The sequence below is a fragment of the Thunnus maccoyii genome, chromosome 23 (assembly GCF_910596095.1).
Source record: "Thunnus maccoyii chromosome 23, fThuMac1.1, whole genome shotgun sequence".
Taxonomy (NCBI): domain Eukaryota; kingdom Metazoa; phylum Chordata; class Actinopteri; order Scombriformes; family Scombridae; genus Thunnus; species Thunnus maccoyii.
Window position 1 is genome coordinate 20,422,148 of NC_056555.1, and position 22,769 is coordinate 20,444,916.

Here is a 22,769-nt window from a genome sequence, read left to right on the forward strand (position 1 = left end):
GCAATCCGAGCCTCTTGCACAGTTTGTAATCAGCCACAATATTGAGATGATCGACCATGTATATCTCATCTGCTTTATATGAACTGATTCACCCTTCCTGACCCAAACCGTCCCCCCACCCCCCCCACCCAAACCCCTGCCACTGTCCCATGTTCCCCCGGTCCTTCTAGCCCCCACTCTGCTCCCACAGCCACCCCACCTCCCTCTGGGAGCCCTGGGAGTGTTTGTACTGGAGGCAGCCAGCGGAGACGGCTGGTGTTTTCATAGCAAAATCTCTTTCCTGAGGTAATGCTGGCCTGGGTTGACCGCCGCGGCACGTACAGACCAGCAGCGGCTCTGGCAAGAGGTCATGGATGGTCTGTGATCACATCACCGTGGAGTTCCACAGTTTAATGTTTAGCAGCCGATATTTGCCCGACGACATGACTTCATAAGCAAGCACAGTTCACATGCATTTCTCTGTCTGGGAGATGTAACCGCCTGACAATGTGAACCGCATCAACATGTCAGGAAAAATTTAAAAAACATTATATAAAAAGGCAAATGAATATTATAGTAATTACATTAAAAAACCATTACAGTCAGGCAAAAGTTGTGTCAAATATCTCCAGCTCATTATTTTTTCCTCCTAGTCCCATTTCATTTTGGAAGATGAAAAAAAAAGATTAATTATGTTTCTATTGACAATTCCAAAATATATGACCCATCTGCCAACATAAAAAAAAAAAAAGATCTTGACAAAATAATTTATGGATAAATAGTTGAACAGATTGTTTGCCCTCCCAGTGTGTATTGTTGCCTGAAGCAGCTTCAGATATTTCAGTCAGTACCTGTCAGTCCTACTTTCAGCTCTGGCAGGCTTAACAAGTCGTGTTAGTACGTGAGCTTATAGTTTAAAAAAAAAAAAAAAAAAAAAAGATCACTGCACCCGGGAGCAAATGCAAATGATGTAAGAGGACCAAAAGATATTTCTGAACTCTTAGGTCCATTGTACAAAAACAAGCTTTCAGTCTCAGCTTTCAGATGTTTCCTATAATGGGAACAAATATGCATGTATACAGGTAATGCAGTTCAAGATATTTGTAGTTTCCAAGATCCAAATACTTCAGAAATACGACATATCGCAAGAAGTGAACATAAACCAAAACAAAAGCACTGGTTCGATGAGGCTACCCCTAAAATAAATACATATAAGGAATAGAAGAAATCAAAAGCAAGGGTGACTAGCAGTGATATAGCGCAATATGCTCCGTCTATAGCATGATGCACATGTTAAACACAATATTTAGCCTAGTTTATGTATCCAAAAGAGTTCTCATTGACAGTCTAAAGAGTCTTGAGGATCAAGAGCCCTGCACCAAGTTACTGAGATCCTAAAAACAGTTCCTCAAAAAAAAAAAAGATACTGTGATTCATAATTGCTGTGAGCTGCTGAGGCATGCTCGCTAGAGAAAACCATCATTTCAGGATTGTGTTCGAAATGACACAAAGTGAAACTTAAGAGCGCAAAAAAAAAAAAATCGGCCGTCATAATATAAACGATTGAACCGAGAACACGCCCTAAGAAATGTCCCGTGACCTTTAATGTTTTTGAGACCTGCAGATATTGGATAGACTTCCATGTAGCATTAAATTGGTTATTTGAAGGTCAAAAGATATCCTGAGATCTGGGTTAAAGCACAATTTATACTTGAAATTACGCTTTTTAGTCATGTGAAGCAGCTTCCAAACACATGCTGAATTGGTGTCATTTAAATACTCTTGAAACATCTGTTATATGACATCTTAAAGTGACATTTCAAACAAATCCAGCCCAGTTTTAACCCACACGCCTTGACGTGTTGCGTCCTGCGAATCAGCGAATTACAGCGTTGCCGTGATGTCATCTTAATCTGCTTTTATTCATCTAGCATAGGGCTGGATGAGTCACTAGCTACTGTTCATACAACGTACCTGAAATAACAAAAAGCGACCCAAGCCGCTGCAGACTTTACATTTCTAAATTTCATTAGACATGCATTGTTTGAAGTTCAGGCTCCATGTTATTACAGTCTGAAGAGCCCGGGACAGTAGAAAGAAGTTTGGGGAAGGATGTATTAGGCAGGAGGAGGAGGAGGAGTCCGCGTTCTCTGTGGCCTCTAATTTACTTAAGTGCAGTCTAAACGGCAAGGAAGAGATAAGAATGCTGCTAATAGACCTTGACCTCTAGTGACAGTCACACAAAGCAGGCAGACAAAGAAACCACCATAACATCTTTTGACGATCTACTGCCTCGAATGTATCTCCTCTACATCGAACAAACCTATAAAAATTAGCTTTTCTTTGACCCGCTAAAGACATTCTTTAGAGTCGTAAGTAATTTTGATTTGTGGGTTACCTGAGGCCGTGTGGCTCTAATGTCTTTGACGATTCACCTGAGCTACAGCGGCGGTGTTTATTGAGTTTAGAGAAATTCTTCCATCAGGGCCTTACTCACGATAATATAAGGGTGGGTGTAGTTTATACTGTAATAGACAGATAAACAGTTCATCTCACTACTGCTCTAGGGAAGGCTCTGGAGCGCTGCACTTAATGGTGCCTGCGCAAGCAATTTCTAAGCTGCAGAATAAGCAAAGTAAAAGACACACACACACACACACCTACACACACACACACACACACAGAAATATGCTTAACCTCAGTGAGGGAAGCCAATCTGTCAAAAAAAAAAAAAAAAAAGCACTGCAGAGCAGCAGCGCAGTGTGGAGTTGCGTAAGAGAAGAGCAGATGAAAAGCGGGAATGCGTCGTTGTCAACACCCGAACCAAACGAGACAGAGTTTGTTTATCTGAACGCCTCCCGATCACCAGCCGTGAACCAGGAAGCAGCAGGTGCCTCGCTCCAACGGCAGGCCCTGTATTGTTGACAGTGGATAAACAGGTTGGGGATGGGATGGGGTAGTTTTTGAGAGAAATAGGAAGGGGTTAGTTAGTGTTTTCCCCAAAACATTGGAGGAGGAATTAGCCCTGACTAGTTCAGTGTAAAATTTGAAAGTGTAAGCTGTTTGTTGTTTTTCCCCCCGCAGTTGGCGTTTATTAGTGTTGTCTTATTGCGGCTCTGCTGAACAAGCCTGGCCCGCGTTGTCGCCTGGCAGGGGCGACAGTGGGATAAAAAGCCCAGTGAGGGGAGATGGCTGGCGTTGGGGGAAGGAGAGTCTCCATTGTGTTTCCATTGTAGCTCTGTCACTCTCTGCTGCCCTGGCTCGCTGTCCCCTTTAAGCAGCCCGTCCATGTCAGCAGAAATGAGCTTTTTCCTCCTCTTTCATCCCTTCCCTTTTCTTTTCTTCCTCTGCTATTCACTCGGCTGTTTCTTCAAATGTCTTAAAAAGCCTGATCACACGGTTTTAGCACATTAACACATCTGCAGCTTAACCTTGAGAGCTGGCCTATTGTCACCGAGCGTCGAGAGCAGGGGGGGGGACAAACAAAAGTTTGGATTGTCAAATGCATACATGGGTTCATTTTGGAACAATGCTGCTGTAAATCAACTGGAAAAAAGTTGTTTCATACAAAACTTTGGCTCAACAGTGAGGGCATTGTTTTATGTCATGTTTCATCAGAGCAGAATGCTGCGGAGCACCCCGGCGGTTTCTCCTGTTCTTACTCACGGTGCCAGATGGAGGGGGAGGTTTGCCTCGGGGCAGGTGAGCAAAAGGGGAGATGGAGGTGTGCTAAGATGAAGGGGAGGACTCGGGTGACCAGTTTTACCTGGGACTGACTGAAGCCCGTCCGGACATGCAAGAGAGAGATCAGCCCGAGGGGAGGAAAGAGAAAGAGAGAGAAGAGAAGGACAGCAAGTGAGTCTTCAGAAAAAGGAAAACACCTCTCATCAATCTTTTTTTTTTTCTTCTCCCGTTCTCGTCTTTATCGTATCCATCTCCATCACTTCTAGAGTTTACTGCTCCTCCTAAAAACAGGGCTTTCCCCCTGCGCAATACGTGTCTCCATTATTTGCTCTTCTCCTCTCTGTGTCTGAGGCATTTTGTTTTGTTTTTTTTTAAATTCCAAGGAGATGAAATTGTTTCTGTAATTGTTGGCCCATGAGAAAGAGAAAGGAAAACTCCCACATACCAAGAGAAGTTGGATAAATAGAGTTCGGACAAGCCAGACGTTTTTAAAAGCATTTTTCTTTTCGTTGCTTCGTCTGGTCCTAATGGCAGGCTGTTTGTTATTGTCATATCTTTCACACCTGGCAATTAATCAGATGAGAGCTGAGCGGTGTGACCGTATCACTTTGAAAATTCAGACGAATCTGACAAATCACGCTCAGTGGCGTCTGCCTTACACAGAACTGCTCTCTGGAGACTGAAATCATAATCGCTGTTATTAGTTTTTGGAGCCATTTCTAAACAAACTAACGTGCCCAAACTCTTCAGGGCCAAAAAAACATGTCACCCAGTGCGGCTCATGTGTGGCTCATGTGTTTTTAATAGTTTTTGGACAACAACAGGTCTACAGCAAAGAGGAATAAGATATATCAGGCTTTGGATACACACACACAATACTTGTAAGTAGATCCATTCATTGTTGGTTTGGCTCTGCATACAGAGATTTGTTGACAATAAGAAAAATATAGAAAATTGTCATCCATATCCTTTAAGCAAGTAGTTCATTGTATCAGTTTTGGGAAAACTTCAGCTGTAGCATTAGCGAGCTTTAGCATCAGTTCACAGGTAGCATTAACAGCTAACAGTGACCCACAATTCTCTTCAGCACTTGCTGCACTGCTTTCTTAAGGAAGTAAACCTTCTTAACAGAGTTGAATCTGGTTGTCACAAAGTTGAGTTAAATTAGAAAAAGATATCATCTGAGCTAATGCAGTTTCATGTAGTATATCTGTATGATAATAAAAAAATCAGTAAAGTTACATCTACAGTTATCCAGTAGATGTAACCGTGTGTTGGGGACCAGGCCAGCGAGCTAGCCGGCTTAATAGCATGCTAATGAGCAAGCTAAGGTGTGATACTGCTAAACTGTAACAACATAACAAGGACTTTTCTTTCACTTTGGGTATGATGGTAATAAAAATAATTTAAAAAAAAAGTAAAGTTACATCTACAGTTATCCAGTAGATGTAACTGTGTGTCGGGGACCAGGCCAATTAGCTAGCCGGCTTGATAGCATGCTAGTGAGCAAGCTAAGGTGTGATACTGCTAAACTGCAACAACATATAAGGACTTTTCTTTCACTTGATACTCCATTAATGCTTATTTATAGACATCCTAAATTCTTTTAGTTTCATTTTGAGAAAATAAACCCAAGTTTAGCGACTTATCTTCTATCATTTGCTGCTTGTCTGCCAAAGAGTTGTGACTCAATACAAACACGACAGCAAAACTATTTTAAAAATGCATCATCAGTTTTATGTCCAACGTGGATTGTATGTCTTCTTACGCACACTGTGGTCTAAATGTATAGATGAGGTCTACGTTTCCTGCGCCACGTGTGTGTTCTTTGCATGTAAGTTGTCATGCAGGAAAACAAACCTATCTGAACTTTCCTTCACCCGGACGTTGATGCCTTGCAGCAGTTTCCCCGGTGAAGGGTGAGAAGGGGACGGGGTTATTAATAATGTCATACAGATACTCCACCAGAGCAACTGTGCAACCCCCCCCAGCAGCCTTATTTTGGGTTATTTTACTCCTATATTCCTTTCCTAATCTCTCCTTGTCCTCTCTCACTGTTCCTCCTCTGTGGTGGTTTGTAGCTGTAAAGCAGGTTGAGACACTTACCGTTGCTTAGCTCAGTTTAAGTGAATGCTGTCAGAGGTTATGGAGAGTGGCAACCGAAACTCTCGAAGACATCACTACCTTTCCGGTAGTTTCCCATTGCATCCCTCTCTCCCCCCGTCCTGCTCTGGCTAAAAACATGAAACTAAAACTGAGACAAGCTTTACCTAGGTTATGATTGTTTTTATAAATATGTAAATCAAATCTGGTGATAACTTTACTGACTTTTTAACCAAGGTCAAAGGTTTTTTCAATTAAGACCACAGAAAATGTCCCTTCTTACTGTGTAATTGCTGTAAACACGCCACCATATTCCAAATTTGTGTCCTAAATGACCAACTTTTTGCAGATTTTCTTCCAAAATCTGAGCTAAATTCAACTACAAGTTAATGATAAAATAACATTTGAGTGATAACGACACTACAAGACCATTAGTTAAGCCATTTTTGAGTCCATGCATGTCTGAATTTGTGTTAATTTGGTAATTAAAAGTTGCAGCGTCCTTTTCAGCTCTGATACCGTGCCACCGGCTCCTCCCTCAGGTAAACTACAGCTGCGTAAGCGTGCCTTTCTGTTGAATGACTTGTGGCCTAATGAACTCCTTGTGTGTGTTTACTGACTAACTCTTTTAAAAGTACAGGTGTAGGTGAAACCCGATGGATTGCTGACCCAGTGACAGGTGGAAAAGTCCACTTTTATGGGCAAGAGAAATAATCACACTGTAGTTTCTGTTGATTTTGTACTTTCTACATGTATTTCCAAACCCATCAACTACTTTCACCTGTTTTCAACCCTGTGTTGCTCTGACCTGCCTCGCAAAACACCACTTGTGAAACTTACAGAGGCTTCTATGACCATAAAGGGGACGGTAATGGTCTCTCAAATCAATGTCAGCGCCTGTTTAGATTTAATTAGCGACCTCAGAACAGGTTCTCTGTGTGAGTGCATCCACTTAGAGGCCCCTCATTGGATTTTCACATTCACAATGGAAAGACTGAAGCGTCAATTCTAGTAATCCTATATCTGCACTTGCTGGCCTGTCCCTCGAGGGCAATGCAATGTAGTCTCGTGTGTGTGTGTGTGTGTGCATGTTTTTCATTCATTTGTCATAAAACATATTTGTTGCATTTAAATGTGCCTTAAGTGCGTGTGAGAGTGAGCGTGCGTGTCTGCTCACACAGCGGTTAGATTGATTGAGCAGTGAATTGCGAGTCCCCTGGGTGTTTTTTGAGCGGCTTGTTGTTTCTGTTTTGTGGCCTCACAATGGGCCTGTGTGTATTGGGGTGGGATTTGTATGCGTGTGGGTGGGAAGTGTGTGAGTTTCTGAATGTATGTATGTGTTTGTGTGAGTGGTGAAGGGTTGGAATGAAAGCGTAGCATGCTTTATACTTGCCAAGCTCTTGAGCAACAGGGAATCGAAAATAGATTTTTTTTTTTTTCTCTCTCTACCTCTGCTTCGGGTAATTCCAGTCTCAAAGAAGAGCAGCATGACTGTTTGAGATGATGTAGCAAGTTCTATATTTATGTAACTATCTGTCAGTCTTGCCTCACATAGACTTGCTGACAGATTGGGGATTCAGAAACATCTGTACGTGCTGTTGACTCTGCTTCCTGATGTACGACTTTTCCTCTGAATTATGATAAACTCGTTGGAAGGCTAATTGTTTTCGGAGGCGTTCCCAACGGACGACTTTCCTCCGTCATAGGAGGAAGGGTTTAAATCTTGTCAATGAAGCATCTCCTCTTCTCTCCGCTTGACCAACCCTGTGTGACCACCAGGTCTGGGCCAGCGGAGGGCTGAGGTGGGCCAGGGATGAAAGCTGGGATTGTTGCGGGGTTGGACAGGTCCCCTCTGTAGCACCTGGCCATCTGGACATTACATCCCCCAGAGCTGTAATGGATGCAACCCCTCTCCCCCTTCTAACTCCTGGCTGAAGACCCATAATGGACGCCCCTGCCAACCCCTAAGGGGACCCCCCTATGGGACTTCAGTTTGGGAGGTTGTGCAAGTGGATAATAGGTTTCATTTAAACCTCCATTCACGGTGAGGCCGGAGCCGGCTCTGAGGAGCTGTGAACTGCAGTGGAGGGGTCGCAGGAGGTCACGCAGCCCTGACCACCGGCTAGTAGTTAAAACTCGATCACCACCGCCAAACTCATACCTGCCTTCTGCCACTAATGGCGACAGGTGTAAAGGGGAGGGGCTTGTGGCGCAGGTGTGTGAGCCTGATTCAGGTTACCTACGGCCGTGCTAGCGACAAGCTTCAAAACCTGAGCAGTCATGATTAAATCTGAACAAGAAAAAGGGAAGTTGTCTTTCCCTGTTGTGACCTTTTTTTGTGGAGCAACAGAAAGACGGGAACACCTGGGAGAGCTGAAGACAGGTGTTTGTCTGTGAGTGTGTGTGTAGGTATGGCTTAAGTCACTTTCAGGGACACAAACAAGACTTAAGACCAGTTGATTGGGGACAGCTTGTACAATTGGGGACAAAAGCTGTTTCCCTAATAGGTAAAACACTGATTTTCGGGTCAGTGGTTGAGGTTAGGGTAAGGGTTAGGTTTAGACAAGTAGTGGTTACAGTTAAGTTTCCAGGAAATGAATGTAAGTCTATATAAATACCTCAAAAGTGACTTAAGTAAACCTGTGTGTGTGTGTGTGTGTGTGTGTGTGTGCGTTGGAGAGAGAAGGGACTCGCTGCTGTGAGATGGAATGCTCAAATGCAACTGTTCATTAACAGAGAGAAGTCATAGCTTGATTTCACTCTCTTCGCTGCAGGGCTACTCGCAACATTAACATTCTTGATTTCCATTTCAAACCTTGAAGTCACACACACACACACACACACACAAAAACACACACACACACAAACACACACACACACACACACGAACACAAACCTATACTGGACCACTTGCATTTGAGCGCACACGTGTGCAGAGTACATGAAAGGTGAGTCACACTTGTTATAATTCATAGTGAAAGGTGAAATGAAGTGCATTCGGACAGGTTTTTGGCATGTGGAGATGTAGTCTGTGTGAGTCTGTATGTAAAGCACAATGAGGTGTTTTTATATACCATTAGCTGTGTTATGCTGTATTATCCCGGTGCCATTATGACATAATATGGCTTTTAAGTGATTACATTTAATTAAAACTGAGGTTACGTTTCAGTCTTTAAACTTCTGATTTTTACTCTCTCACACTCTTCGCATTCCTCAAGTGGTGTAACAGATGAGGCAAGATTTGACATGAAAAACAGTGAGGCTGAGACTACCGAGGCCCGACCTGGAACAGTTGAACTTTTGTCTCCTTCAAACAAAACACACACAGACACAACTACGTCCTACAAGAGTTTATAAGTTGCTTTTTTTTCCCCCCTCTCTTGCCTCCCGATCATCTCCTCCTCCTCCTCCGCCACTGTTAAGGGTGACGGTAAAAGAGTTTTGAGAAGACTCTCCGTCCCCCTCCTCCTCCTCCCCCCCTGGAGGGCCTCTTCATCTCATCACCTCACCACTTCTCCCCTCACGGGTACATGTCAGGTGTGATTGGAGAAGTGAGACAGAGATATTCCAATTAGCCGGAGTTGACTGCATTACAGTGCGCTGCTCTTTGAGTCACGCTGACAGGAGGGCAAGCTGGATGGAAGACTACTACTTTATTTAATGGGGCCTCGGTTAAGATGATGGAATGCAGCGCAGCGCAGCCTGCAGTGAAGTCGAAGTCTTTCAGGGGAACCAGCCAGTCACTTTCAAGTTGGCTGTTTTTTTTAAAAAAAAAAAATCTCATTATCTAAAAGACGAGCGCCGAGCGGTTAAAGGCTGTCACGATGTACCGTCATATATGTCAAACTTTATGAGGCGAACCTTGTAGTCGAACATTATGTCTGACTAGAGTCTTGCAGATCTTGCAGGGAAAACTGCAGATTTAAACTGGTTGCTGCTTTAATAAGTAAACGTAATAAAACCTTTTATTATAACCTCTATACTGTCCTTGTTCCCACTTCTGCACACACCCCTTCTCATCTGACCGTGTGTGCAAACAAAATGTATTATCATGGATACCTGTACTCAACATTTTGACTTTTATATTATTTCCTTATAGCCACATTCCTTTCCTAGCCTTCCTCTTTCCAAATTTAACTGAGTCTCACCTGTACTAGTCACTACATGCAGATATTAGCAAAAATTCTAATGAAAAAGGTTGGTTTTATATTATGTAGGCAGCATTATCCCCCTAAAGGTATTTCTGCAGATGCATAACATTTGAATATGAACATAAATACAGTTGAAGGTCTTATGAGGCGATAAGAAAATATGCAAAAATATCATTATGACTTATATAAGAGACATGTGTCATGACATGAAATTAATTTGAATGTTTGATTTTTACGTGTGCTAATCAGCTACGTGAGAGAAAAAAAAACAACCGCTATGCCTCTTAAGCCGCTTTCGTTTTCAGGCTTTTGTACACTACAGAAAAAAACCATTAGGCCACTTCCCTTTCGACTGTCTAGTATGACATGTTGGCATGTTTTTAAAACTCCCAGCGCATGCTTTGATAGTTTTTCCCAACACATTTTGTCGACCTTTTCTGGGGCAAGGTGACGCTATCAGCACCAGGGATCTTATCAGCTGTGTAATGTGTCATAAGTGGTAATGTAACTAAGGTATGTGTGTGTGTGTGAGTGTGTGTGTTGGGTTGGGTAGATGTGTGGCAGAGTGATGGGGATGGCGATAGGTGTGATAAATGTGGCGATGTGCCAGTCATTTCTGATACGCCTGGTAGCCTGAGGGTGGGTGTGGGGGGGTGGGGGGAGGACAGGGAAGAGGAGGAGATGGGCCGTGTTTGATAAATATGGGAGAGATTCCATCTGCAAACAAGGGAAACGTTAGATTTCTGATTAGACCTACATGTCTGAAGGCTGCTCTCGCTTTGGAGGACTGAGATTCATGATTTCTGCTCGGTGACAGCTCTGTAAAGTAGAGGAGATAGCAACAAGGACGGGATGTTGGTTTTTGTAACCGGTATTAGCGAGGTGGGCACTGAGAGGAAGATCCGCTGCACTTGATGAAATGAATAAACTACACTGGGATTCACAGATGTGGCGGCAGATCTGGTCTTCCTCTCACCAGAGTGTGTGTGTGTGTGAGTGAGTGTGTGTGTGTGTGTGTGAGTGTGTGTGTGTGGGGGAAGACACGTGGAATGTTTCGCTACCTGCATCGACAGGTTGCTCAGCTCTTCTTCTTTACCTGTCAGACCCGCAGGGCCAGGTCAGAGCTGGGTTGATATGCGTACATGGGGCTCTCTCTCTCTCTCTCTCTATGTGTGTGTGTGTGTGTGTGTGAGAGAGAGAGAAAGAGAGTGTGGGTGGATGGGTGTGTGTGTTTTGTGGAGTCTTCATGTTTACTGTATATACAGCTCAAAGCATGCTTGTAATTGTGGGAATGTGTTTGTGTCCGTTGCCTGAGTGAACGCCACGCTTTCAGTTACTCGGAGCGGTTATTGAGCAACACATGCTACCTAGCAATGCTACGGATTACTTTTACAAGTAACAATAACACATTGCTGTCTCTCAATCATTGCTACCAAAAGTGACACTCCTCTAAACATAGCTCGGTAAAAGATTTCCAAGTTACTGCCCACATCACTGATCGTCAGAAAGGTCTAGTGAAAGTTTGTTTCCCTGGTTGCAGAAATAATAAAACAGTGTTGCCAGGGCTACTTTTTTATTTGATTGGGTGGGTAAAAGATATTTTGGGCAGCTTTGTGATAATTTGAGCTACTTTTTGCACCATTTGGGTGGCTTCCCCCTTGATGATAAGTTAAACATACAGTCCACTGAATCAGCCCCTTCTCTTCTCTATTATTATGATTGAGGGCACTGAGTTCAATAGGCTCCACAAACAGTGACTGAAAACTGATGACTGACAAAACCAAATGTCATTTTAATTCATAACAACCACGCTGAAATGTCTTTCCTAATAAAATTTGATAGCATTCGGCTATTTTAGCATAGAGCTAATGCTTTGGTTACAAATAAGGAGCGCAGGGCGTTGCCTTTTACACTCTGGAAACACGAAGACTAGCTTAAGCAGTGGACACTTGGGTTAACGTTAGCAACTTTAGCTAAATTGTGCTAACAGGGCTAGTCGCTGTCAATCAATGCCCACACGGCAAACATCAAAGCTCCTATAAATCTTCAAATCTTATTAACAGAGCAATAATTTCCAAAGTGACGACCATCACCATTATAAGAGGGCCAAAATTTAGCGATTGAACCCTTAATGACTATTTAAAGAAGTTGAGGGTTGTAGAATGGGAGTTAGCTGGAGCATCTAGCGGCCATCGGTGTTATTGTACTTTAAGGTACTCCTGCATTGGTTTCAACCTCAAACTGTGGTAGTTGCTGCTTGGTAGTAGTCAACAGTTTAATCACTGGTCATATATCACTTTAACTACATGTAATCGTTGGATAAATACCAATATAATGTGTAAAGAAAGTTTATTATGTAGTGTTGGACATCCTGGCTGTGCTCGCTCTCTAAACTTTGCTATCTAGCCATCGCAGCTAACATGTGAAGTAGGGTTACACTCTTGTTTGAAGCTGAACCTTTAGTTACATGCATGTTTATTGTAAGAAAAGTGAGAAATTAGTTGATTCAGGGTGAGTAGCAGGACAAGATAGCTAACTCGGCTTGCTAACTTGCACTTGTTGCACCGGTTAGGTTGAGCTAACACTGTGTACAATCAATTACTGTAAACTAAATAACAGACATGCTCTCCTGTGTATCTTTGGCATTTTTCTCCCCTTAGAGCACATATAATGTATCCTCATCTGCTGGGTTTAAATAAATCATTGTTGAGGATTTGACTCAGGCTGAAGCAATGTTCCCAACATAAAGACAACAACTATAAATAATAAGGTTGTTAAGCAAGGTTGCTCACGGTGAGCGAGAACTGACTCAACCTGATTTTTTAGAAAAAGGCGAACATGAAATCATCAATTTGGAGACACAGAGCACAATAAATGACGAATAGCGTGACAATTTCTATTCAGGGTAAAATAATACAATTGGCTTTGAAAGGAGTAACAGGTAAAGAGTAAAGTGGTGGAGGGGTAGAAATTAGATTTCTATTTCTGTTTCAGCCGCCCTGCGTTTTGGAGTGTTTCTCTTTCAGGGATAGTGTGTCGTTTGCTCTATAGAGGGCCTTGTTCCTGGGCCTGTATTGTTTTACCGGATCGCCCATTGTGCTCTCAGACAGAGTGGGGAGGGGAGGAGGGGGGGGGGGGGTATGGGGTGGCCTGGTGCCAGCCGTGGATACACTGGCTGCCAGCCTCCCGCCAGGACAGACACACACACACGCACATACACACACACACAGAGCGGAATCGAGAAGCCCTGGATGCGAATGCCGGCCATGGATGGATCAGAACCACTCAGGCCCAACCAGGGCTCTGTTACACAGGCATGTAGGGACACACACACACACACACTCATACACACAAAGTAGCAGTGAGTATAGACTTGCCGGAGTAACTGTAAGGTTTTAGCCATTCTCTCACATGCACACACAAGATACTTGTATTGTGGGCATGTAAACATACAGTTGAGACATACAGAAAGATCTGCATATATATACACAGACAAATAAGTCACTAAACGGGTGCAAACAGCACAGTATAGTGACTTAAAGGGGACATAACATGCTGTTTGTGATTTTCTGTTATTTTTATACTGTTTTGATGTCAGATGTCTATATTAAACACGATCAAAGTACCAGAACTTGAGGTGAACGTATGTAGAAATGCTCCCTGAAAGTCAAAAGCCCAACCTTCAGCGTCCTCTGAACCCTCCGTTTGCAAAGTTTCCTCCACTTCCCCCTCGAACTGAAGCTAACCAATCAGAACAGAGCGGGCTCATCGGGAGGGGGGGGCCTTAAAGAGACAGGAGCTAAAAACGGCCTGTTTCAGACAGACAGAGTTTTTTGAACTGTAGCTAAATCATGCAAAGATATTCCAGTAGAGCCCCAGAATAAAAATATATATCTGTAAATGTGCATGACACGTCTCCTTTAACTCAAGCTAATGACCATTTGCCCTCATTAGCTGGACCGAATAAGTAAATAATAAGTACTATTATTTGTATAAGTAGTTCTGTTGTTCTTTGCTGCTGTTAGAGCTACAGATCACATAAAGATGTTATCTTCAGCAGATGTATTTTTGCAGTGAACTGGTTTGGTTTGGCAGTATTGTTCTTTTACAAAATAATACAAGTGTGACCTATATTTGCAAAAAAAAAAAAAAAACCCAAAAACCCCAACAACAACACACAAACACAGAAAACCCCACAGATATCAAAAACCAAAAATACAGATTCAACAGAGTATAGGATATATATGCAAAGACATCTTTATTCAAACACAATGTCAGCATTGATGGTTGGTTTGAAGCTTTACACCCATTTCTTCTCTCTAATAGACTTTCATTAATTGACCCTGGAACAAGTCCGTTCAGTGGTTCTATAGTAACTTCTACTCACATCTTTGCAACTATTCTTGCTCATACTATGGAACTGTTTTTGCTCACGCTGCTATAAATATCTTGGAGCTTGTGGCTGCCGAATGCTAATTTTGGATTGTGGTTTGCAAGGTCTAATGTAGCTTTCTACGCGACAGCTCTCGCTGGGTGTACAACATTGTTTACAGTGAAAGGGACCCGTAAAGAGAGGCGACAGAGTCAGAGAGGGAAGCAGCTAAAGGAAGTCTTTATAAAGCGGCAGCCAACCAACAGCACAAATCATTACGACTGACATATTCAACAACCACTTCTTAAACATTTGGTCTCCCATATGTCTTTTTATCAAAATAACTGCTCATAACATTGGAAGATGTTTTCATGGGGTGCAAACCAATTATTAACAACTTATTAGCATTTACAGCTGCAGACTTGTTGGGTTAATGTTCATGAATGAATGTTTCTATTAATATTCATAATTAGAGATGACAGACTAACTTGTCCTGATCGCTTATTCAAAAGTTTATTAATTACACAATTAATTATTTGTAAATGCAAACTTCATGGCTTATAACAAATTGAACCTGATTATTTATCAATGGATTAATCAATTAACTCTTTGTGAAGGGTGCCTTATTAGAAAGTGGTGCCAATAAGTTGACAATATCATAAGAATAGCTTAGTCTATATTTGAAACAAACATTTTCTGATCAACAGATATAAACCAGAAGAAGAAGAGTGTTTATGTTTTAGGACATAATAATCGACAACAATTGGTGCTTTTGCTTCTTTTCTCCGTTTTATATCATTTTAAATTGAATATTTTGGAGTTTTGGACTCAAGACGAGTGCACACACATACACACAATGATACATAAAGGGCATCCAGGGTAAAGTAACAATCCTAAAACAGTTATATTTCCAGTTTGATGCTATTTTATAAGAAAAAATGATAGACTATGTGTCTGACTGTGTGTGGGAGGTCTGACTCATCTAATCACACTTGCCAGGTTTTAGTAGAATTAATAAAGATGTAATGATAGTCCTTGTTGGATTGTAAAATACGCAGACTTGGCAACACTCCAGAGGGAATTGCTTCCTCTGACAAATTATTGTTGAATTACAGGCAGCAATCTGTCTGTCTCCCCTCATTTTCTACAGCCTCTTTTTCTTTCTCCAAAAATGACTTTGTCTGTCTGTCACTCTCCCATAAGATTAATAAGATTATTGTCTCAGGATGACAGCATCATCTTCATCAAACCCGAATGGTGATTAGATTCCGCGAAAAGTAGCGAGTGAAACCACGAAAGTATCCTGTACATCATTTCTAGTTTTCACCCTTTGCTTCGTGTCATTAGTTCTCTCTTCTCAGCCACAAAGCCTGGGTTGACAGTTTTTTTTTGCACTTAACGGCCTCTTTTTAGCACGCTAGTTCCAGTAACATAGACACAGACTGTAGCCACAATAGCTTTCTCTCTGCACACATGCCCTTCCTTTGTGTATTGTGCATTAATAGAGATGCAAATACGTCTGGGTGAACACAGTAGAGCTAACTTGAGAAATGCACTGACGCAGGAATGAGCAAAATAACCTCATCAGCTAAAAATAATAAATCACACATATAGTTTATAGGCAATGTCGGGGAAGCTACTTAGAAAATGCAGCTGGTGAAGCTACAAGTTTTTCTTCATTGGGAGTTGCAAAGCTCAGAAAATGTAGCTTAATACACAGCAGCTGTTTCACATGTACTGTTCTGCACTGTCAAAGCATCCCGCTTACTTCACTCTTCTTGAGTAATGGAGCAAAGTGTCATTTATGAGCTTTTTTTTTTTCTTTCTCTCTTTCAAGAGTAATAAAATATCGCAATGTATCATTCGGTTGCACTAGGTGCTACTTAATGGAAAAAAACTGCTCACTACTGGAAACATTACATGATTTTTTTGAAAATAGCTATGTTGCTTGAAAGCTACTGGGAAATGTAGTTAAACTAGATGTGTCGCTGCATGTGTCATCTCTCCTCAACACTGTTTACTGGTTAGTTTGAAATATAAAACAGATGCAGATTCATGTGATATTTACAGTGTAATTTCCAGTTAAATGGATGGCAGAGGAGCCTGTCATCCTCTATAGATGTTACAGAAAATACTATAAGACAGGATAGAAAATACTGTAGGAAACCAGCAGGTTATACTGTATTTCCTTCATGTAAGGCGATTGATCTGTAAAGTTGTGTCTCTAATTCACATCTAGCATGTGGAGGAGTCAGAGACACTCCTGCACAGATAATCAGAAAGCAGGATAATGATGGAGATATGAATAACTGGGTTACTTATGTTCCATATAATACCCTAAATATGATTAAAACCAGGATCACACATGACACGGACTGCATTTAAAAGGTGCTAATTAACAGACTATATCATGCTGATGACATGACACAGACCAGAAGTTGAGTGAAGCTGATTATAGTTAAATTTAGAATATTATAAAATCTTATATCCTAATGAAAATAATTTGTGTAATCACATGACTAAGGCTTCACTTGTCTTTGTAGTTTCAGGGTTTTTTGCTCGTGTGTGTGTGTGTGTGTAGTCTTTAATGTGATCTTGCTGCTACAATAAGGATGTGAACTACAGGGGTGCTGGGGGGGGGGGTCTCGGCTCCTCTTAATAAGACATGAGCTTCCCTGAAAATGTGATTTGTGAAATTTTGGGGAGGCTATTTTTGCCATGCATTTCTATTTTCTGTATCTTCATCATCATGGATCATGCGTAAAATCAGGCTATTATTGATGTATGATTCACGCATGAGGGTGATTCATCACTAGTTCTCGCCGTCGCCCTTCGAAGCACGGCGGCGTGATCACTTTAACTTAGAGATCAGAAGAAAATAAAAACTTTCTTCAGTCGCCCAAATCGCCACTATTCATTTCTCTGATTTGTAGTCAGCATACAAATTTTGAATCTACCAACGACAACAAAAAAAGAGCAACCTCATATACATTTCATTTCATCTTCCTTTTGCCATGAAGAGAAGAAAAAAAATCTAACAATAACATGGATCTCTTGTGTCCTGAGTACTATCTTCACCTGAAATGTTAAACAATCTCATCTAAAATTAAGATCTAATAACAACAAGGTGCAGCATAAGTACAGAATATGGATACAAATGTGATTACAAATGGCTTATGTTAATACCGTTGAGCTTTTACAACATAACCACAGCAAGGTATGGGGAGTGCCCTGACTTTACTTTATGACTTAATGCCAATAAAAAGTCAGAACATGTCTATACCTTTAGGGCTAAGCAACTTATCAGCCTACAGTTAGCGCTCGTGTTGTTGAAACGATAACATCAAAATATTAGTATTCGCTGTATTTTCCCGCGCATGTAAACATAAGCAGCTACATTAATGAGACTGAGTGTAATTTGTTACTCTATTCTTCATTAACTTGGCTACTACTGAAGACATTTCAGTGACAACCTTCTCTTGTCTTTTCTGCCTCTGCTTGCATCTCCGTCGGTGGTAAAACTGCGGCGGTAATGAAGAAATCTGTTGACTAATGCCTCAGAACCGAGTGAATGGGTTTCTGAGCGGGACAATAAACATGTGAAACGCTTGCACAATAACGGACGTCTAAATCCGCGCTTGGAGGCAATGAGGAGGTGCGAGGAGCTTGGCAGCTTCTCTCTGATGTCTCATCTTTCTCGTCTCCCCTCTTCTCTCTCTCTTCATAATATGGGTGCTAGATGAGCCTGAACTGAGAACAAAACCCCCTTGTAAAAAAAAAAAAGAGAGAGAGAGTTGGAGGGTGTTGTTGGATCACACTGGAAAAGTTTGCAATGTAGTCCTTTTAAGTAGGTTGTTATGTGCTGTGTTGTGTAAATGATATCATGTCTGGAGGCTACTTCCTCTTTTATTCATCTCTTTGTTAACTGTTCCCTATGGTTATAAAAGAGAAGTCCTTCCACTGACACTGGCCTCGTAATAAAAATAACATATTAGCTAGCTGCAATCAACACATGATATAATGGAGTTTTACCCTTCACCAAAGCTGTCATGTTAAAACAGTTCAATTAGTAGAGAGAGTTGTATGCTGTTCACCTGTGCTGGGAGTCAGCAGGAGGTCACCTGGCTCAACCTAAGAAGGATTGCATTTGCTGATATGGAGGCCTGAGGGAGTCTAAAAAACATCGGAAAGAAAGAGGCGCCATCATGGAACATGCATGTACTGTACGCTCAGTGGAAACATTACTCCAGGCATAAAAAATGAAAGCAAGGGACGACAGGTAGCTGACACCAAAACATAAGCATAACTGCTTATTCAAACAAAGTTCTTACTTGTTAGAAGGTTTATTTTGTTAGCTAGTCTTTTATCTCATAGCTTGCAGGTAAGACTGTTTTGTTCAAGGTTAGGAAAGTGCAAGTGTGGTAACTTCATAATGAGGATGGGACTTCTGAGATTCTACATGCATTCATTAGCTGTTTTTGATCAGTAAATAGCTCCCATGATCAAGCTAAATGCTAGTTAAACCACCACTTTCTCTTATTATATTTCTACACATGTTTGTTTTGTTCAAGGTTAGGAAAGTTGTGAGGACGGGACCTCGGAGATTCTACATGCATTCGTTGCGTTTAGCTGTTTTTGGTCAGTAAATAGCTCCCATGAGTAAGCTAACACCACTTTCTCTTATTTCTACAAATGTTAAATACACAAGCTCCAATGTGAAGCATCTCCAATGAATCATTGGAGTTGTTGCAATGCACCACAGCTATGCTAGCTCTTTACGCCTGCTAATAGTCTTTTTTTTTATGCTAAGCTGGGATAACACGCATTTTGGACTAATGCCATGACTGAACTCACAGAGATGAAAGTGTCACCTCATTCTCAATAAATAAGCAATATTTCCCATAATGTAAGCAACTTGCTGACCAACCTAAAAGAACGTTATTGGGTCAACAGTTTTAGTATAAATGATATTTCAGAGGTTTTTACATTCTTGCTTAAGTAGTCATATTTGGGAATATGGTGTACTTACTGGATCTGAGTTAAACACATCTTAGCTTGTCATACTTTCCTCATGTTCATTAATCACCAAAATGGTCAAATTAAAAAACACACATGCAAGCACGCACACACACACACACACACACACACACACACACACACACGGTTCTTGGCAGCCACCGCTCGATGCCAGAATGGCTAATTACAGGTGTGGATTGTTTAAGTGATTGGTTCGCGTTCCTCTGTGTGTGTTTCTGAGCGAGGGATCAGGTAGATACTTAAGCGCTCTTGTTGCCTTTCACTCATACTCTTGGTAATCCTACAGGCCTTAACGCCAAATACTGTTGCTGAGTTACTGTCAGATACACCTCAGGCATTCCCCTCTTCAGATGTGTGTTTATGCAACTGTTTTATTTCTAAATCTCTTAATGACAGACTTCTTAATGTTTCTGTCGGCCTCTTTGATGAGGAAAGAGAAGCCTGCAAAGCGTCCAACTGAAGGATCAAACCTTAGGGCATTAAAATACGAAAAACGACTCGACTAGTGCTGAAATGTTTAGCTTTGTCTGGTGATATTCTGCATGACAGATAATTAATTGCCAAACATTTTGATTTTAATAAAAATTAATCAGTTAAGTCATTAATCAAGTAAAAAAATGTCAAAAATTGTACTAGTTCCAGCTCCTCAACTGTGGGAATGTGCTGCTTTTCTCTGCTTTATATAAAGATAAATTAAATATCTTTGGGCATTTTGGGCCGTTGGTTGAACCAAACAAACATTATGAAGCAGTCAAACCATTAATCAGTCAACTGGAAAATAATAGATAAATGTATAATTACAGTAATTTTTAGCTGTAGCTCTAAACTCAGAAGATGCAAAAATTACAACAAACTTTGTCAAACAACTTTGTTGCGTTAAATATATTAATATAAAGATGACATTTGTCTTTTGTTATTTTGTGAAAGTCACCAAATTCAGTGTTCATACCTCCTGGGAAATCAGTAAACGCACTTCTATGTTCTTTACATTTCTAACCAAACATGCCATTGTGATCATCTTCCAGACGAAGCATGCTATGGCTACCAAAACCACTTTTCTGAATCCTTAAACAACACGGTTATGTCTCCAGATAGGAAAACGTATAATGTTGGATCTTGTAACCCCAAAGTTAAAAAGGTCTGAGTTCTCTAAAGAGACAGAAACTTCAGAACTGGGATTGTGGTACTCAAAAATGTCAATAACACGGCCTCAGTTTACCATTTTACTGTATGGACTTCATCAGTGTTGGTGTTATAGCACTGAGATTTGTGACCTAGCATTTAAAAGCTCCCTCAACTTGCGCTTCTTCATCCTCACTGGTGAATAGACATTTTTTGTCTTCAACTTTCACACTTTTCAGGTTTCTAAACTCATTTTTTAAAAAGGTTGGGTTTCACAAACTAAGTTGTTGTGCCAGCTTCTTTTCACACCTTGATGATGGGGATTTTGAACCCTACGTATCCGTCGACACACCCAAGCTAATCGTTATCAGGCATATCAAACGCTTCCATCTCTCAGCTCATCTACTTGACACAGATGGAAAAAAAAAAAAAAAAAAAAGGTGATGCTTGAACCGAACGGCAGTCATCAAGATGAATCAATCTACATCAGTCCACTCTTCATCACTTTTTTTTTTTTCACTGAAAGGGCCTGCGGTGTCGGCTTCCATAAACAATACCACGCGGTAAGAATCAAGCTAGCTCGCCGCGGTGTAACACAACACAGCTCGGTCATACAAGCCTCTACGGCTCTAATAATATGGATCTTTTCTTCAGACCCCGCATATAATTTATTAACAGGCCCAAACTAAAGAAGGCCTCGCTCCTTGTGTGTGATGGAGAGAAAAGAGAAAGGTCTCCTCTCGGATGACTAAGTGTTTGTTTATGCTGGCTAATCTCAAAGGTGGATTTTTTTTTTTTTTAACCATTGTAGAGGGGGTCTTTGTGTTCAATTTAGAAAAAAAAAAGACTACTCAATGTAAATGAGTGGGGGATCAGGGTCAACCCCTCTAGGGAGTGAGAGAGAGTGTGTGTGTGTGTGCACATGTGTGTGTGTGTGAATCTACTTCAGCCATCTTAATCCAGCACCCAGACTCTTGGCTCCTTGGCTCATCAAAGTGAGAGGCCAGCAGTAGCCAGCCCAGATTTAATCTCTGTGTGTTTGTTTGTATGTGTGTGTGTATGTGTGTGTGTGTGTGTGTGTGTGTGTATATAAGGGAGCTATGCATTGTGGCCCCTTCGTACGCTCAAGGGCTTTGCGGTGTGATAGCAGAGCTGAGCTAACGTTAGCATCATTTCTATCTTTTGGTCAACAGCAGAGTGAGAGAGAGAGAGAGATCCATTGTTGCATTCACACACACTCTCGCAGCCGTACGGGGCCGCACGACGGCGTGGAGTGCTGTCAACTGCAGATAAACTGACACAGGTCTGAGTTTGCACCTCTCAGCAAGAGCAAACACACCGAGGTTTGTGTCGGATAAGAGGGAAAGAGGGTGGAGAGTTTGTTTTTCTAAGTGTAACCACCAGAGATATCGGTGGAGAAAATTGAGTGTACGTAAGGTTAGAGTTGGCGTTTAGGTTCAACCAACATCTGTCTGCGAAGGCCAATACTGACACTGATCTCTTATAGGTAGAAGCCACCAGTATATACATTACAGTTAAACACTTTTTAACACTTTTGCTTTACTTTGCATGTTAATCTTTTACTTGCAAAACAGAAATAAAATCTTTAAATACGACGCATCCTAACATAATGGTCTCTATTTCTCCAAAAAAGGTGCAACTGCATAAATATGGCGACCATATTTGTGCAACCTCTAACTTTGCATCGGCATAAAATTAGAAGCCATTGCATCATCAGTTTATATTTGTATGAAGATAACATGTGGAAAACAGATATTTTTACTCTTAATTTGCCTAATTAAGTAAAAGATTTGGATGTTTTCCATCATGCTCATAAAACCACCAAAAAACCCCTCAAACAAATACAATGCAAAGACTGAACAGACGCTATTTTCATTGCTTGTCTTCTTCTACGAGCAACAATCTCAGCATCGTTTATGTCAAGCCCAAACTTTAGAGATCAATCAGTTCTCAATAAGTGCATCAAAGTTGTTATTGAAACAATCTTTATCATATCTAACCTATTAGAGGTGGATGATGTCAAATGTTTAGGCTAATATTTGCATATCAGAACACAATCTTCAGTGTGGGTGCATGCCTGTACATGTGTGCAACTCAAGCTTGATGAATAATAGCCTTGTTGATCCAATTCACACCGAAGCAAAGTCACACGCCTCTGCATTCGAATCCATGTGTTATTTCTCATATTACCAAACAGCTTCTTTCATCCTGCGAAGGTGACTTACCAGAACTGTTTACACCCTCACTTTACCTACGCAGGTGAGAGATAGTTTCACAGCTGCTTTTATGACGTATTTTGA

The 22,769-nt window shown here is 41.3% G+C and overlaps 1 long non-coding RNA gene across 2 annotated transcripts in view; it reads right to left on the minus strand.

Annotated features, from left to right (window-relative positions):
• The window catches only part of LOC121890660, a 243,482-nt gene that overhangs the window by 39,011 nt on the left and 181,702 nt on the right, over positions 1–22,769 (minus strand). The window lies entirely within an intron of this gene.